The 19,589-nt window shown below is 39.0% G+C and overlaps 1 protein-coding gene across 1 annotated transcript in view; it reads left to right on the forward strand.

Moving 5' to 3' along the window:
• Positions 1-19,589, forward strand: part of CADM2 (cell adhesion molecule 2) — a 425,691-nt gene that overhangs the window by 5,863 nt on the left and 400,239 nt on the right. The window lies entirely within an intron of this gene.

Genomic DNA, 19,589 nt, shown 5'->3' on the forward strand with positions numbered 1-19,589 from the left:
TCCAACAAATACGGAGGTGTCTGACTGTCGAGATGTACATGAAAAGCCTTTTGCTGTGAGGCTTTGTAGGTCTTATGAATAGATTCTTCACCGAGCTTTAGTTGAGAAATTCCTTAGCTGATGCTAGGAATATACCTCATAGAGAGAGTTTGTACTCTGGTCTAACAATAAGCTTGGTGGTTAAGATTGCGGTCTTTTTCTCTGTCAGGAATAATTGGGAATTCTGCTGTAAGTGTTAAATGAAAAGCTGACATGCACGTTGTAGGATGCCCGAAGGCCTATAGGCTCTGACAATGTGAGAAATGTTAGGATAACTTAGATAGACTTAGATGTCAGTATATCCACTCTTCTCTACCAGGCCAGAACAGAATGGTGAGTTTTAATACTGATTTCCCCTGAAGTCTGGCGAGAGAGTGAAAAAATAGCAAACTCCCATTCATTTTAGCCAAACGGTTTGCACATGAAATTATTCCTTTAAGGATTTTACAAGAAGCAGCATGGAATATGCTGGAAAGTTGATTTGGATCATTCATATGATAAGGTAAAATGGTGCTAATGTGTTTCTTCTCAACGTCTGAGAGTTTCCACTCACTTTCTTTGCTTTTTGTAATGAGCTGTCAACACTGATATTTGAATTTGAATCTTATCAAGCATTTTGACTAAAGAAAATATTTTCCATTCAGTGGATGTTTCCAATAATAACAGATTCAATTATTCTTTTTAGTTCCTCTAATTGGGTTTATTTAGTAAAATCCTTAAAGGGAACCTGTCAAGTCCAAAACAGAGCCCAATCTATGAGCTCAGGTTATAGAGCAGGAGGAGCTGAGCAGAACGATGTATAGCTTTGTGGAAAAAAGTTTTAGTATAACTTGTAATTCATTAATTTAAATTCCTTCTCATTTGGGCTAAGAAGTCCAGTGGATGGGCCTATCCATGAATGACAGTATCCCTTGTATAAATGTGCATACACAGTGATTAGGACTCCCTATAGGATTACTAAGTCAAAATACAAATAAATAAATGTAAATAGTAATAGTAGTCTTATCAGTTGTAGGGTTCTTATAATGTATTCAGTCTTCACATTATTACAGAGTTGTCTAGGACTACTAATATTTGTGGCCTGTCCTTATGATAGGTCATCAATATCAGATTGGTTGTGGTCCAAGTCCCAGTAATCCACACAATCAACTGTTTGAAGGGGCTGTGGTGCTCAGGTGAGTACTGAAGCCTCTTCACTGTTTACCAGGCATAGTGCCAAACACAGGGGTGCCATCAGAAATTTCAAGGGCTTATAAAGGAAAACCACTTGGCCAAACTCATATTCATAGCTTTAACCACCATAACTTTTTTGTAACAGCCATATATATTTTTTCCCATAAGCATGAGTAAGATTTCTGTCTACATTTTCATTTATTCAGTTTACCAATTACAATAAATAATGTATTCAATTACATTTTATGGGTTATTATGAATACAGGAATATGAAAAAAAAAATTGTATTAAATTTAAAATATTCATCACAAAACAAAAACAAACAAAAAAAAAATAGCACTCTCCCAAAATACAGGTACCTTACCTAGAGATAAGCCAATTTACCCTATCCACAAACTCTTAATATGTTGGAGGATACACCCATAGGCAGTGATGTGCAATACGTTTTCTATATAGAATACCTCAAAACATTTAAATATTGCAAATTATGGCACATTTAAGTCCTACTCTACTCCTAATGGTAAATCACCATAAAAAAATCCTTGCCTCTTTAAATGATTAGGGATAAACCTCTTCTATTGTGAGACTTGAGGGAAAAACTCACAAAACTAGAATGGTTCACAGATATGATATTAGGACTGTGTCTCAGCTTCTGAATATAAATAAGAAGGATCCCATTCATTGAAAACAGAGATCTTGATGATGATAAGAAACTGAAGCATAACATTGCTACAAAGTTGTAGAACTTTTCATTATGTAATAATTAACTGTCTGTTATGGCAATGGGCATTATCTTGGTAGTTCCCTGGTATTCACCCTTTAACCTCTATACAGAGATCTAGATTTTACTGCAGGGAATGCACTAGGCCACTACCTCTTGAAGTAGTCTCTGTGTGGTTGTCAGCTAAAAAGAGGCACCAGTGTGTAGCACTGAAAAGAAAACTCATAGTCAGTAACGGGCTGAGCTCAGGGCAGGTAGAGGCATGTGCAAGTATGTCAAATAGAACCACAGTCAGGGCAAACAGAACAGGGTCAGTACGATACCATAAATCAGGCACAGGTCTAGTCAAGCAGCAGAGGATCAGAGTGAGGAAATGGGCAGAGGTTAGTAGACAAGCAAACAACGGTAAACAACACCTTTGCAAGGAACTAGCAAGATATGGGTCTTATTAGTCAGGCACCTTCCTACTGGGGTAGATGCTTTAAAAATCACCAGGTTGCCAGCCATTGGCTGGTGAAGATTGGAAGAGCTAAGCACTGGCACTTTAAGAGCCAGAGAGGGGAAAGGGGGGGGGGGGGGGGCATGTGTGTCCTGTGTTTGTAGGGAAGAGACTTACTGGTGAGCAACCTGGATCTTGCTGGGGAAGTGCAGTGGGAGGCAGGTCCGGCCCACCGGGTGAATTTATCAGAACAGCACCATTATTTATATAAGATCAGAAATAACCTTTGGTGCCTGCTTCAACTTTCTCATTATTTCACAAAATGTTTTTATTGTTGATAGTATCAAAAAACTATTAGATGAAAATTTGATACAAAAGAGTAGATAACTGGAAAAAGTTATTATATCAGAGAGAAATTGGTAGAGGAGAGAAAACGCACATACAGTACCAAAAAGACAAAACAGTGTGATCATTGCATAAGAGATATTATCCCAGGCTCTGCACAAGGAAATATATTACACTAGAAGGAAAATATATCACAACTAAAAAGACCCTAGAGATAGAAAAAGGAAAGCTCAGCTCTAGGAAATGCTTCATCCAAGTTCATGCTGTAATGTACAATGTTAAAAATAAGTAGGGGGATTTCCACTGTGTTTTAATTTCCCTAAAGGAAGGTTTTTACCTCTAAGAAATACATTGAGAAGCACCTTGGGGAAAAGAGACTTCCCTTAGCTAGGAATTGTACTGCTCTTCACTGGAAGCTCCCAGGATTCCTCATTTCTTAAAAGAGGAGCAAATCAAGATAAATTGCCTTACATTCTGCACTGTTAGACTTTCCTATGCCTCAGGGTGTACCTAACAATTGTGTTTTGTATGTGCATCTGAGTACACATTTTTAAAGGTTGCTTTATATTAAAATTTCATGATGTCTGGTGGTAATGCTTCTTGGGCACTGCTTAGAAATTAGATCTCCCAGTGCAGCATTACTATAATAATCAGAAGTATTTTCAGCATTACCTGATTTGATGACTAGCTCTATTAAAAAATAAAGGTTAATTTTTAAGTTGCAGGAAGGTGAACATATATTTAGTGATTCCATGCTAAATACTGTATCAATTTAAAAGAGCTCCTCTTCTTGAAATCATCTATACAATTTACTCTATTTGAAGAGATATTCCCATCTCAGACATTTAAGGCATATTGCTATGATCGGGCATCAATGTCAGATAGGTATGGTTCCCACCTCTAGGACCTGCTCCTATGTCTAGAATGTGTCCCCAGAATCAAGAAGAGTGCAAATATGGCCAGCCACCCTCCATTCACTGCTAGGGGAGCTCCCACAATTTCCATCAGTTCCATTGAGGTGAATGGAGATACATGGTGCATATTTACAGCTATAGGACTTCTGAAAATAGCCAAGTGAGCTTGTTCAACTATTTTTGGAACTCTCATAGAAGTGAACTCCCGGCAATGTGCATTCCTCAATTTGCGGACCGCACATCGCCGGCACTATAATAGAAAATGCCTAATCTTGTCTGCAATTGTGGACAAGAATAAGACATGTTCTATTTTTTTGCGGAAACGGAAGCACGGATGCAGAAGTGCGGGTCCGCAAATGCAGATCCGCAAATGCGGATGTGGACAGCACATTCCGGCACCATTGAAAATGAATGGGATTTGCACAACGGATGCGGACCCATTTTGCGGACGTGTGAATGGAAAAGATATTCCTCAAAATGAAAATAAATGAAAATATTAAAGTTAAACAAAAAGCATAGATGTGGTAGGCAATAACAAGTGCTCGGTGGCACTAAATCAGGTGCTCAGCGGCACCAAATAAGAAACCATATGTCCTACCACAATCCGGGGGGTTCCAGTGCACATCGATGAATCCCGGAGGGAAAGCAAAAAACATATATCCCTAGGCTGATGATGATGTGGTATTGAAGGACAGGGTGGGCAAAGAACTGTCCCTGATATTGCCCTACAGGGGGGTGCTATTCTGGCCATGATAGCCTAACCACAGACCACCCGCCCTGATAAGAGCGACCCTGTCCGGAACCTTACCCTATATAAAAAATGGCCCTAGTAAGCCCCTAGCCCCTTGGCCCCTGACTTCCAGGTGATCACTTTATAGATCTATGTGTTTTTGACTCATTATAAAAGTATATTATAAGTATATCGCACCCCTTTGTGTATCACACCTATCGATAGCACACCTATACCAGTCCTTAAAAGGACTTTTGTGGCCCTATTAGCTAGCGTTTGGTGTCCCTAACAGCCTGTCCCTGCTCCACACAGCAACCTCTCCCTACACTGGCAAAACACTCAATGTAAAATGGCGCCAGATTAGGTTTATTTATAAGGTAGGGGGTATGTCCATGTGCTGAAATGTCTCAATTGGCTGTCCTATAACACCTGATGGAAGTGTCACGGGTCAAAGTTCTTCACAATGTAAAAGAATATGGCAGGCACGAATTTCTCCATATGTTCACATGTTCGGCGAATCGCGAACATGCAAAGTTCACCGCGAAACGACCCCTGGGCGTACCGCAAGGCCATCTCTACTAGTCAACTAGTCAACAGTCATTGGAAGGGCTTTTGTGTAATTAAAAGAAGAAAAACTGCTACAAGAGGACATAGTTTTAAATTAGAGGGGCAAAGGTTTAAAAGTAAATTCAGGAAGTATTACTTTACTGAGAGAGTAGTGGATGCATGGAATAGCCTTCCTGCAGAAGTGGTAGCTGCAAATACAGTGAAGGAGTTTAAGCATGCATGGGATAGGCATAAGGCCATCCTTCATATAAGATAGGGCCAGGGGCTATTCATAGTACTCAGTATATTGGGCAGACTAGATGGGCCAAATGGTTCTTATCTGCCGACACATTCTATGTTTCTATGTTTCTAATACTCAATGCTGTATTAGTAGGTATTGCTATGTCAAGTTAGAGTTAAATGAGGGTGTCAAAAAGTGGGTCTTGCTTCTGAATGCTAAAAAACAAGTGCCAGGGCTATGGGGAAGTGTGTCACCCTCTGCCATCTGATTAGAACTATTGAGGACTATTCATTGGGTGCAACTGGACATAGCTCATCATTCTTAGGGTCTTTTACATATTTAATATTTGTAATTGCATCAGGTTACTGGCTGAAATGTAAGTCAGCGTTTAATCATATATTTTGCATGACTAGTGACTTGTTACTTAGACATAACATCCTAGTGGCCTTATCTATTGAAATATGGGTCTAAGGCCAAGTTTATTATAGAATCTTATGGTAAGGTAATACATCTTAAGGCAACGGTACAGGATCTCTGCAAGTGACCTATGTCTTTTAAGTTCCTCTATTCAGTTATAGAATATAGTTCTTATTATATGAGTAGACCAGTTATCAAGAATGATTGCCTTGAAGTTAACCTTGACTAGAAAAAAATTAAAAAGCAAGATTAATTTATTTTTAGTCACCAAATGGGACTTTGAAAAGTTTATTATAAACTACAAAATGATACATTTTCAGTAAGCTAATTTGAAATACTTTCATTTCTATTATGTAATTATATAAAACGAACTCAACAATTGATATATGCATACACACACACCAAGGCCACCTCTCTATGCCCAATGTTAGATCAGGAAGAAAATTGTAACTAGATGTACACTCCATGAAAAAAAATTATAGCAGATGCCATGCTAGCTTTGTTGCTTTCAGTTTGTCCAATTACAAAAAACAATAATTCTGAGAGATCTAGTTAAAGTAAATTAGATCCATTTGAATAAACCATATTTCTATTTTTACCCATTCAAAAATATGTTTCACAGATCACTATAAAAAGAAGTCCTGGTATAAAAGGACTTGAGATTGCAAGTAGCCTGTTACTGATGGATCTTCTGACCTTTATTTCTCATAGCAGAGTTGTCATACATCAGACATATATTGTCAATGCACATACAGTATATAGTCAGCAAACACAAATTTTCTTTTGAGTAAGCAAGGGGGGCAATGGCTAATAAAGTCTTCTCAAAAAAGTAAAGCTAATATTAGAGTCTCCTTATGACATTCAACATTTTTTTTCCACCATATTTATGACCTGGCTGTTAAATAAACTATAAAATGAACTGTTCTGATCCTTCTGAATAATTCGCTATAAACGTGATTTTTATGGCAATATTGATTTCATATAATCTGACCCAAGAGATTAAACCATATGTATTGATTTTTGCAAATATCTCTACTAAACTTTAGTACGGTAAAGCATGGCTAAAGTGAAAATAAAATATTCTGCACGCAGACCAAGATTTTATATGAAATATATAATTTTTCAATAGAATTAAAGTTGTTGTCAACACTTTTGTAAACACATTGACTCCAACTCGCTTTTTGGGTAAAATAATAATTTTCTACAAATACTGCATATAAGGTTACCAGATTGTCAGACATCTTCTGAAATCTTAAAGCCATCTGCTTTCATGTGAATCGTTGCAACAACGTGCTGACAGAAAACCAAACACATTGCTTTTCTTTATGTGGCCACCGCATGTGTGGTTCCATCTGGCTTCACAAAAATGACCAAAATTATAGCTGGTGTCTGTTTTATCTGAGCATTTTAGATGCTGTGTTACCATCATTGATGCTGCTAGTCAGAAAAAAATTATATAACTTTTGCCATTGCTAACCAAGCTATTTAGGTTGAATGTGTTGAATAAGGTTATGCAGCACTGAAATCAGTGATGAATTGCTTTTTGGATAAAATTCTAATATTACGAATATTAGAATATAGTAATAAACTAAAGCACAAGAAATGTCCATGGCAGATTTTGTAATGCACTTAAACATTTATAAATGAAATTAAAGGGTATGTAAACATTCAAGCAAATAGTCTGAATTAAAAAATATCCTAGGGGACATTTTTCAAAACTGGTGTAAAACAAATCTGGTTTAGTTGTCCATAGCAACCAATCAGATTTTACCTTTGAAAAAAAAAAAAATCTGATTGGCTACTATTGGCAATTAAGCCACTTTTCCTTTATATCAGTTTTGATAACCCCCCCCCCCTTATTGGCTCAGAGGCTGACAGACAACCTGATCAGCGAATCAGGGTCAGGTCCTTTTGCTGAGAAAGCCATAGAATGCCATTCCAAACTGGTAATCAAGCTGTTCTAGGGACACTATAGGGATATATCATTGGGTAGATTTTAAGGTTTTATCAGGGAAAGCATAGCGTAGAGAGTGAGGGAGTAGTAACTCTGATAGTGTGTTTTTTTTCATAATTAATACAGTTTGCTGGCAAGTTCTATCCTGCAACAAACTCATTTTTTTCTGCATATGGCCAGCCAGACAGATTTTTCTTGTGAAAACCTAATGTTTCTACAGTTCATAGGCTTATTGCAATCATTCTAATAGCATACATTCTTTCAGAAAACTCTGCTGCAATTTATCATTTGTAATGGGGCATTTTCAGCACATTTCAATACATCAATATGTAGTGTTAGTGAACACATGCAAGATAACATTCAGTTACACCATAGTTGCAAACGCATTTTACGGCATACCCAGGTTAGTGAATGTACCGAGCAGGCCATGCACCACATCATATCAGCGTGGAGCATGTATTGTTTTGGGGTCGCATATGAAAGAAAGAGATAACTGCCTGGTTTAAAAAGAAAATGAAAAACTCATGTATTAGATCAAAAATTAAAAAGGAGAGGCGTAGTCCTATGTAGTACTTAGATTCAGGCGTTCAGATACTGTATACCGCATACTCTGTGAATAAATGGGTGTAATGTGTATCACGTCTACTAACCCAACAAGAAAATATACAGTACACAGGCGTCCATACACTTGGCAGTGTAGATAACCGGTCATGGGTTGAATTAATCGGTCACTTCAGACCCTGTTCCAACCAAAAGCAGTTCAGGGTAGGTGCTGGCATACATGTATCACCCCACTCCTCTAGCAAGCTGTACGTATTTGAGCGCCACTGGTAATGGGAAAAGTCTGTATTGCTAGTCCCATTCAGAGAATTTGGCCCCCAATATAAATCGACACCCTTATTAGATTGGGCATATTCTTTTTGATACAAAGCAACTATCACGTTTATATATTCGGCCAAAAATTCACAAAATATGGCAAATTCGAATATTGCCTATGCTGCTCATTACTATCGGGTGAGCTTGGCAAGCTGTATGCTTGCTTGCTTATGCACTGACAGGCATATCATTAGCATGAAGCAATCTGATGATAACTCAATAGCAATGCTTTTAGACCCTTGCTATTAAAGCAAAATGGTGGAATATTTTCTTGTTGCCAAAAGGCCAAATTGTTTTATTATCAAATTCCTTTATTGCTATCATTGGGTTAAAGAGCTAAAAGGCAGAAGGGAGCTATCTATTAGTTATATATCATCATCCTTCTATCTATAGCCATGCTATAACAATCCCAGCGTATTCTGATTTCGTGAATTACCTTTTTATGTATGTTTACAAGTAGCCAAGATGCAAAGCATCAGATATGGACTTATGCACAAACTGTACCAGTTGAAGAATGATGAAAATAGTAAATGCATATATGAGTGACCACATTTTATGAAGAAAGTTAATTAGAATGCAAATCACTTAAATGGGTTTTCCGGGATTTTACTACTGATGGCCTATCCTTAGGATACCAAGCCCAGCCACTATACTATGTATGGTGCTATGCTTCTATGCTTGGCACTCTCAAGAGCACCAGTGCCTTCTCAAATAGCTTATTGGTGGGGTCCCGGGTGTCAGACCCCTACCAATCAGATCCTGAGCATAGGTCATCATTAGTAAAATCCTGGAAAACCCCTTTGAAGAGGATGTCCCACAAAAAATATTCTACAGTTTTCAAACCAGCATCTGGATCTGAAATCTTTTAGAATAAATTAGAATAACCACTGAGTTATTCAATAAAATGCATCTGTATAGCGGCAACTGCTGTTTAATTCCCCCCCCCCCTTATTTCTTTGTCCTGTTCACTGAGATGGCCACACATGCTCAGTATCATCCTTTAATTGCCTCCTGAGTTGTGATAGGAAGAGCATGGACACACCCCCATTTGCAAAATAATGAATTGTTCTAAAGAGCTCACTGAATTCCAGCGCGGTCCTGTAACTGCAACAAGTCAGCTTGTGAAATTTCCCTCCTAGATATTCCCCCATCAACTGGGATTCGTATTATTGTAAAATATAATGATTTAGGAACTACAGCAATTCAAACATGAAGTGATAAACCTAATAAAGTCACAGTGCAGGGTCTCTGGATCTTAAAGTGCATAATGCATAAAAGTTACCAACGCTCTCCTGACTCAATAACTGCAGAGTTCCAAACCTCCTCTGGAATTAAATCGGTTCGCCAAGAATTTGATATTGATGATCTAGGTCATCAATATCAGATCAGCTGGGGTCAGACACCCGGGCCTCCGCCGATCAACTATATGAAGGGGCCGCATCGCTCCTTGATTTCATATTAATATCCTGTCCTAAGGATAGGATATCAATATAAAATTCAGCATAAAAGAGTATGTCATTAAGGGGGATTGAGTACCGATTGATGGGGGAAAACTTGATTTCATACACAGTATGTATATATATATACAGAATACACAGTGAGAGAGAGAGAGAGAGAAGAGAAGAAGAAAGGAGTGGATAGGAGTAATATTAGCAAGAATGAAGGTTGTAGTTATTACTCAATCTGACGCTTCCCTGGGCCATGCCCTAATGGAAAGGGTGCACCTTTCTTCCCTTCGGTAAGATGTCAATTGTCTATTTTCTATTTTCTCCTCATACTGCACTTCACTAGACTTGACTTTTGCATAAGCATCCAAAAATGGGGTGAAACAATTATCTTGTATATGCTCTGTCTGCACCTTTTGTACAGGTTGTCATGCTCACAGTTAAAACAGGTTTCCTAGAAGTGATATGGTATGGTGGGCATATCTGGATTCTTCCTTTGGTAAGCTGTTCCAGGCCTAAAGCCGTTACACTTCTGGACAATGTTGCTATAGAGCCTATAAAGTCCCTTCAGACAGCTTATTTACTCACACCTCTGTTCACATTGGAATGCTTTTTGAGTACATTAATTTTTTTATTTTTTTTTGGCCTTTGCTCTAGGGCTGACTTTGCTCTCATCTCTGACATTTATAATGTGCTCTCTCTGCTCTGTTCTAACCTGTCCTCTCTATATAGAGAAGGTTACAACAGCTTTGTCTAGTGGTGGCAATGGATGGCCTACTAAATCCATGTGCATAAAATACAGTACAGTACAGTACCACATAAAAACACATTTGTAACTCTTTTCCAACGTACCTCAGCCTTGAAGTAGGACACTTCATATATACTCCATATTTATTGGATAGTGGTAGTGGAAGGCACTGACTATACTTTAGTGAATAATACCTTTCTGTCGGTGTCTCCTACTACCCACCCAAAACATACCCTTGCAAATGAGTTGGGAGGCAATGTGACAAGGAGCAGAGCAGAATGGCCTATATAAAAACAATGGATGTGATGTCACTATAAATTTCTGAGCAGCGAACAGATGGGTTCACATGAGAGCAGTTCAGATCTTCATACAGGAAACATATATGCAATAAATGTGTAATGCAAAATTACATATTGCAGGACATTATAATTTATAAGATAGTAGTGTATGTCTTTGGACAGCCCCTTTAAGAAAAGGTTAATGTCTGTGTTGGAGGTTCCTTTAAAAATGCACCAGAATGCATTCCGTTCCGGTCTCTTTTGTTCCCATTCCAGATGTTTTTGTGCGCGGCATGGGAAACTGAACAAGCCGGATCTGGCACCAACATCCATATACAGTTGCAAGAAAAAGTATGTGAACCCTTTGGAATTATATGGATTTCTGCACAAATTGGTCATAAAATGTGATCTGATCTTCATCTAAGTCACAACAATAGACAATCACAGTCTGTTTAAACTAATAACACACAAAGAATTAAATATTACCATGTTTTTATTGAACACACCATGTAAACATTCACAGTGCAGGTGGAAAAAGTATGTGAACCCCTATACTAATGACATCTCCAAGAGCTAATTGGAGTGAGGTGTCAGCCAACTGGAGTCCAATCAATGAGATGAGATTGTAGGTGTTGGTTACAGCTGCCCTGGCCTATAAAAAACACACACCAGTTCTGGGTTTGCTTTTCACAAGAAGCATTGCCTGATGTGAATGATGCCTCGTACAAAAGAGCTGTCAGAAGACCTACGATTAAGAATTGCTGACTTGCATAAAGCTGAAAAGGGTTATAAAAGTATCTCCAAAAGCCTTGCTGTTCATCAGTCCACGGTAAGACAAATTGTCTATAAATGGAGAAAGTTCAGCACTGCTGCTACTCTCCTCGCTGTCCTGTAAAGATGACTGCAAGAGCACAGCGCAGACTGCTCAATGAGGTGAAAAAGAATCCTAGAGCGTCAGCTAAAGACTTACAAAAGTCTCTGGCATATGCTAACATCCCTGTTAGCGAATCTACGATACGTAAAACACTAAACAAGAATGGATTTCATGGAAGGATACCACAGAGGAAGCCACTGCTGTCCAAAAAAAACATTGCTGCACGTTTACAGTTTGCACAAGAGCACCTGGATGTTCCACAGCAGTACTGGCAAAATATTCTGTTGACAGATGAAACCAAAGTTGAGTTGTTTGGAAGAAACACACAACCCTATGTGTGGAGGAATAGAGGCACAGCACACCAACATCAAAACCTCATCCCAACTGTGAAGTGTGGTGGTGGGGGCATCATGGTTTGGGGCTGCTTTGCTGCATCAGGGCCTGGACGGATTGCTATCATCAAAGGAAAAATGAATTCCCAAGATTATCAAGACATTTTGCAGAAGAACTTAAGGCCATCTGTCCACCAGCTGAAGCTCAACAGAAGATGGGTGTTGCAAAAGGACAACAACCCAAAGCATAGAAGTAAATCGACAACAGAATGGCTTAAACAGAAGAAAATACGCCTTCTGGAGTGGCCCAGTCAGAGTCCTGACCTCAATCCGATTGAGATGCTGTGGCATGACCTCAAGAAAGCGATTCACACCAGACATCCCAAGAATATTGCTGAACTGAAACAGTTCTGTAAAGAGGAATGGTCAAGAATTACTCCTGACCGTTGTGCACGTCTGATCTGCAACTACAGGAAACGTTTGGTTGAAGTTATTGCTGCCAAATGAGGTTCAACCAGTTTTTAAATCCAAGGGTTCACATACTTTTTCCGCCTGCACTTTGAATGTTTACATGGTGTGTTCAATAAAAACATGGTAACATTTAATTCTTTGTGTGTTATTAGTTTAAGCAGACTGTGATTGTCTATTGTTATGACTTAGATGAAGATCAGATCACATTTTATGACCAATTTGTTCAGAAATCTTTATCATTCCAAAGGGTTTACATACTTTTTCTTGCAACTGTAAGTCAATGGTGCCGGCTCTGTTTTTTTCCAGACACGGTTTCTTCATTTTTGATATACGGTAACACAACCGGATCCGTTCAAAATGCATGCAGACGGTTGTATTATTAGGATGGAAGCGTTTTGCTGTGGTTTTGAGATCCCCTACCGGATCTTAAAACCATATAGCAGTAACCCCAATGTGAAAGTAGCCTAATTCTGTTCTGATGGAAGCCTTATAGTTTAATTTGTTCTATACTTTCAGGAAGATTTCAGAAGGTATATTTTGCTTAGGATCACTCCTGGGCACTCTCTTGGCATATGGGATTTTTTTTTTGTCGATGTCATGTGGCCATGCCCTTTAAAATGTTAGACTGTGATGATGTTATGTACATAAGGACATGTCCAATGTGGCAGCTATTAGAGTATTGTACATGAGCAAATGACGTTACTTAGGCTAAGTGTAACAATAACCAAAGGAGTGCCCAGGAGCAACGTCGAAGGAGGAAGATTTCCCAAGATAACTATTAGAAATGAGCGAAGTTCTTAAAAATTTGATTTGGCTGCTTCACTAAATTTTACAAAAAACTTTCTTTGTGACAAATTATTTTGTCACAAAGTGCATTTGTGCATTTCTTTGTAAGTGGCGGGTGCAAAGACAGGAAATGGTGATTGCATCAGCCCCAGTAATTGAACCCCTCATATGCCGCATTCATCACTGATCATGACATCTGAATATTAAGGCCTTTAAGGGTTGATCAATAAAAAATAAATAAATAAAAATTTCATTATATTTACCTTCATTTGAGTGCAAAAAAGCTGCCTCAGCCAACTTGCTTGAAGATCCAGTGCGAAATCTCGCTCAGTGGTGATGACATCATCACGCTGACCAATGAGGTGACATCACAGCGCACAAGATTTTGCACCGGATCTTCAAGCAAGATAACTGCAGCTGCCTCTTTGAGCTCAAATGGATAAGGTGATTATGATTTTTTTTTTTCCGCCATTTTAGCGAACATTGATTCGGTACCACAAAGCACGAGAAAATTTGGCTTTGCAGCGAATCAAATTTTGTCTGACATTTAAGCCGAAGTCCACTTCGGGTACTTTGATTTGAAGTATATTGTGAAATGTAGCCAACCCAGTTTTTTAAAGTTCCTCTGATATCTAAAGATCATAGTACTAGAGCTAAAAAAGGGATATCTGGAGATTATTATTCACAGTAATTCCACCCATTTTCTACTGTTTTGAAGCTTTCCATGTTTATCCAAGCATCATATCATGTGATGCCTATGTTTGACTCAATATCACTGCCAATAGCAAGGTTATCAAACTAATTTAATTTTAAAGTTTTGTTTAGCACCATATATCATAGAAGATCATAGGAGTTATGGTCTAGCAACAGTTGCAAACACTCGAAAAGATAATATGATTTTTATCAGAATTTTAATAACCTTTTGCATGTTTTCCTTCAAGTATTATGAACTGGTGGAAGATATATTGATTTACCTTTCGCTTAAAGGCATCCTAGTGAAACATACTCTGGATTATTAAGACAGAAGATGAGGGTTTTATAATGATAGTGCTGATATGTGAGAGTAGGCAGTATTGTGTGCTGGAGTGTAGGCGTTTAGAAAATCTCAGTCCCTTCATTCTTCTTTCATAACGCTAGAGTTCAATAGAGAATGAATCTGATGTGTTGAAATTTTGATGATGTGAAACAGTGATTATAGGTTTACGGCAAAAAGTAATCCTCCCTATACCTTAATTTTACTCACACCATCAATTTTACTTTTTTTCTTTAAAAACAGTAGTGAAATTACAAGCAAAGACAATGTTTAGGTGAGTTTTAGATTGCTATGCTCAGCTGTCTTTAAGTAAGGTGGGAAAATAACTCTCTTTTCTTTCATGAAAGTTGACAACATGTTAAAAAAGATATCTTGTTTCCCCATATTCATTTTGTAAAATGTAATGTTTTGTATTTGCAATGAAATGATTTTTAGCAAGTTGGTAGTCTGCAAAACTTGTGATTAAATCTTGGCAATGATGTATCACACTGCGCAATATTGGCATAATATTTTTGTTTTCAAAGTTCTATGAAAGTTTAGCTCTACTGAAGTCAATGGCATAAGCTTCGATAGACTGTCTAGACCAGGGATGGCCAATCTGTGGCTCTCCAGCTGTTGCAAAACTACAACTTCCAGCATACGCAGACTGTCTACAGCTGTCAGCCTACAGCAGGGGATGGTTGGAGTTGTAGATTTACAACAGCTGTAGAGCCTCAGGTTGGCCATGCCTGGTCTAGACCCACACCAGATTTATCATAGTGGCTCAGGCTGGATGATAAATGTGGTGCAGGGATAGAAACATTTGTCTAACTCTATACAACTAGTGGTTAGCTTAAATTGAGACAAAATTTGGCACTAGAATTGTGGCACAATTTTGGACAAAAATTGTTTATCTTAGACCATTCCACCGAGCCAAGCAAGTAAGAAAAAGTGTGGAAACTTTGCATGCTCCAAATTGCACCAAAGTTACACCATGTTTTAGACAGATTCTAGGCACAGACATATTAACATATCTGGGCCAATATATATGTAATTTAGTGTTGCACGAATTTTCGCACAGAAAGGTCTTCTTAGACCAGAAATAAGTTATGGTCTCACTACCATCACATAGCTACACAACAGAAAAATAAATCCACACTCTGAGATAGTGGGCGGAGCAGCACCAATAGTTCTTTTATGTCCCTAGTGCACAAATATGCAATGAGTATATATAGGCCATGTACAGATCCTTTTATTGTTTTCAGAGTATTCATTTTCATTCATACAAGATATGGAAACCATAACTCTGCAAAATAAGAGGTTTGGTGATTCTTGCTACAGCTATAGCAAACAGCATCTGCACACAGTTTGCTACTCTTTTTCAGTATCATGCGATGTATCAAGCTATGGCATGCTATGCTATTGTACTGTGCACGGTATGGAATGGCATGCTATGCAAATAGTGTAGGTCACTGTGGCAGCATACTGAAATAGAGTAGAATGTTTTCTGTATAGGTGGCCCTTGCTATATTTGAAACTCATTTAGATAAGTTTTGAATTTGGTGTTTTACGTTGCCTAGAAACCACTTAAAATTGTTAAATCCTGTTTTCCAAGATTAAAAAGTTGTTCTCAGTATTTATATTATGAATGTGGGTCTAAAAAAATCCAATGTTAAAAAAAAATATAAAAAAATATAGAGTCTCTTAAGTCTTAAGAAGGAAAATATATACCGTTAAAGAAGTTATGCCATGACTGATGTAAAAAATAATAATCAGATTTTATACAGTACAAGATACTCTCTAATAAAGCTATAATCAGCCCTGTACGTCACATGGATTCAAAGATCTTCTCATTCATTGCTCCAGTTGCTCTATTAGATATATTTCAAGATGGCAGCTCAGAAGGCATGTCCTTTCTCAGGGGGCATGTGACTTCTAAGGAGGGGGGGGGGTCCTTTCTCTGTGCAGTTGTCTTTTGTGTTGTTGTATCTCTCCTTGTAACTGTCACAACTTCCAACAGTAGATATGCCTGGTAACAGTTGAAGAATGGAACTAAGCATGTGCGACCACTTTAGTAGGTGGACGTTTACATTAGATATAAAGTTTGGATAGGGGGTCACTCAATATTAGGAAAACACACAGTAAATAGGTATCCACATGAATTTTATAGGCTTAAAAATAAACACACTACAATATTACATATAAAACATCTCATAAAAACAATTAAAAATATACCGCAAATAGTCAAATACACTGGAAATACGTCCCTGGGAGGGGCTATTTTTCAATAGCACTAACACCCTTGGAATGGCTGTATGGTCGTAGCTGTTAAATGCTAACTCCAAGCATCATAGTCCTGAGACTGTTATGTTTGCAAGTTCCACATTAATTGATGAGTTGTTAGTATATCCACATTGCAGCACTACTTAGATTTGTAATTATGCAGGGTACTTTACCGCTCCTATGATCGGTCCGCTTGTACACCAAGGTTTCCAAGTGTAATGCTCTGTTGTGAGCTGCAAGGACCTTTAGGCAAAGTCTATATATGAAGTTCCCCACGCTCCTGGATATGTAGTAGTGGTGCTGCTTGATATCACCGCTCTGACCTTCCAGGACCTGTGTGGAGTCCCACGTGGTTAAACCACTGAGGAAGGGGTCTCTTCACCCCGAAACGCGTTTGGTATGACAGTGAGGGATTGCTAAGAAGAATTATCTACAATCGTGTATCTACACTTGGATTGAAAGCTTCAAACTATCTGCACCAAAGAGATTTGAAAACCCCGCCTGGAATTACAGCTCACCTGACCTGTCCAGCAAACCACGTGGGACTCCACACAGGTCCTGGAAGGTCAGAGCGGTGATATCAAGCAGCACCGCTACTACATATCCAGGAGCGTGGGGAACTTCATATATAGACTTTGCCTAAAGGTCCTTGCAGCTCACAACAGAGCATTACACTTGGAAACCTTGGTGTACAAGCGGACCGATCATAGGAGCGGTAAAGTACCCTGCATAATTACAAATCTAAGTAGTGCTGCAATGTGGATATACTAACAACCCCTCAATTAATGTGGAACTTACAACCATAACAGTCTCAGGACTATGATGCTTGGAGTTAGCATTTAACAGCTACGGCCATACAGCCATTCCAAGGGTGTTAGTGCTATTGAAAAATAGCCCCTCCCAGGGACGTATTCCCAGTGTATTTGACTATTTGCGGTATATTTTTAATTGTTTTTATGAGATGTTTTATATGTAATATTGTAGTGTGTTTATTTTTAAGCCTATAAAATTCATGTGGATACCTATTTACTGTGTGTTTGCCTAATATTGAGTGACCCCCTATCCAAACTTTATATCTATCTCCATTTACCAGCATTTGGGAGTGCTGAGGGGTAGTGCACCTTTCCAGAAGTAGAAAAGTGAGAGAGCCACCATTTTCTTTTCCAATTGGACGTTTACATTACTATATAGATTAAACACCAGAGGACACCATTATAATGAAGAAAAAAGAATATTTCACAAATGAAAAAAAAAAATAATATCTGTTGCCTCTTGGGAGAAGAAGCCAAAATGAACCACTAGGGAAACACATATGTTTATATGTAAATTACAACAGCTGCAGGAAGCTAGCCTTTTTTCATTTAACTATTTAGTTTTATAAAGGGAAGCAAGGAATGTGGGGTTCTCCATTCACTTTTATGGGATTTTAAAAAATAGTTGAGCAAGTGCCCTTGGCTATTTTTGGAAGTCCCACAGCGGTGAATGGAGAGTGTATCGCGTGGACTCCCACAGCACGGAATTAAAGGTAGCCTCGCTTGTGTGGTGCACCCATTCTAAAGATAGCTGGGGTTTCAGGGGTGAGATACCCCACATATCTGACATTGGTGGCATATCCTAGTGATAGGCCTCCATTGTTTGAGGTGAGTATACCCCTTTAAACTATTGGTTCCCGTTTTAAAAATACTTAGCTGCTATATATTTACTACTTTATATATAAATATACATTCCATAAAGGGGAACCTACACTTAAGATTCAGGGTTATTATTTGTATTCAATCATACATAAATAACCAAACAGTCTGATTATACTACACTGCTCAAAAAAATAAAGGGAACACAAAAATAACACATCCTAGATCTGAATTAATTAAATATTCTGAAAATTACACAAAAATTAAAAAATTTTAATCACATTTTTCAACCCATGGAGGTCTGGATTTGGAGTCACACTCAAAATTAAAGTGGAAAAACACACTACAGGCTTATCCAACTTTGATGTAATGTCCTTAAAACAAGTCAAAATGAGGCTCAGTAGTGTGTGTGGCCTCCACATGCCTGTATGACCTCCCTACAACGCCTGTGCATGCTCCTGATGAGGTGGCGGACGGTCTCCTGAGGGATCTCCTCCCAGACCTGGACTAAAGCATCTGCCAACTCCTGGACAGTCTGTGGTGCAACGTGACATTGGTGGATAGAGCAAGACATGATGTCCCAGATGTTCTCAATTGGATTCAGGTCTGGGGAACGGGTGGGCCAGTCCATAGCATCAATGCCTTCGTCTTGCAGGAACTGCTGACACACTCCAGCCACATGAGGTCTAGCATTGTCTTGCATTAGGAGGAACCCAGGGCCAACCGCACCAGCATATGGTCTCACAAGGGGTCTAAGTATCTCATCTCGGTACCTAATGGCAGTCAGGCTACCTCTGGCGAGCACATAGAGGGCTGTGCGGCCCTCCAAAGAAATGCCACCCACACCATTACTGACCCAATGCCAAAACGGTCATGCTGGAGGATGTTGCAGGCAGCAGAACGTTCTCCACGACGTCTCAAGATTCTGTCACGTCTGTCACATGTGCTCAGTGTGAACCTGCTTTCATCTGTGAAGAGCATAGGACACCAGTGGCGAATTTGCCAATCTTGGTGTTCTCTGGCAAATGCCAAACGTCCTGCACGGTGTTGGGCTGTAAGCACAACCCCCCACCTGTGGGCGTCGGGCCCTCATATCACCCTCATGGAGTCTGTTTCTCATCTCGGTACCTAATGGCAGTCAGGCTACCACTGGTGAGCACATGGAGGGCTGTGCGGCCCTCCAAAGAAATGCCACCCCACACCATTACTGACCCAATGCCAAACCGGTCATGCTGGAGGATGTTGCAGGCAGCAGAACGTTCTCCACGGCGCCTCCATGCTCTGGACACTACACTGACAGAAACAGCAAACCTTCTTGCCACAGCTCACATTGG

This window comes from Bufo bufo, chromosome 3, assembly GCF_905171765.1.
Source record: "Bufo bufo chromosome 3, aBufBuf1.1, whole genome shotgun sequence".
In the NCBI taxonomy this organism is placed as follows: domain Eukaryota; kingdom Metazoa; phylum Chordata; class Amphibia; order Anura; family Bufonidae; genus Bufo; species Bufo bufo.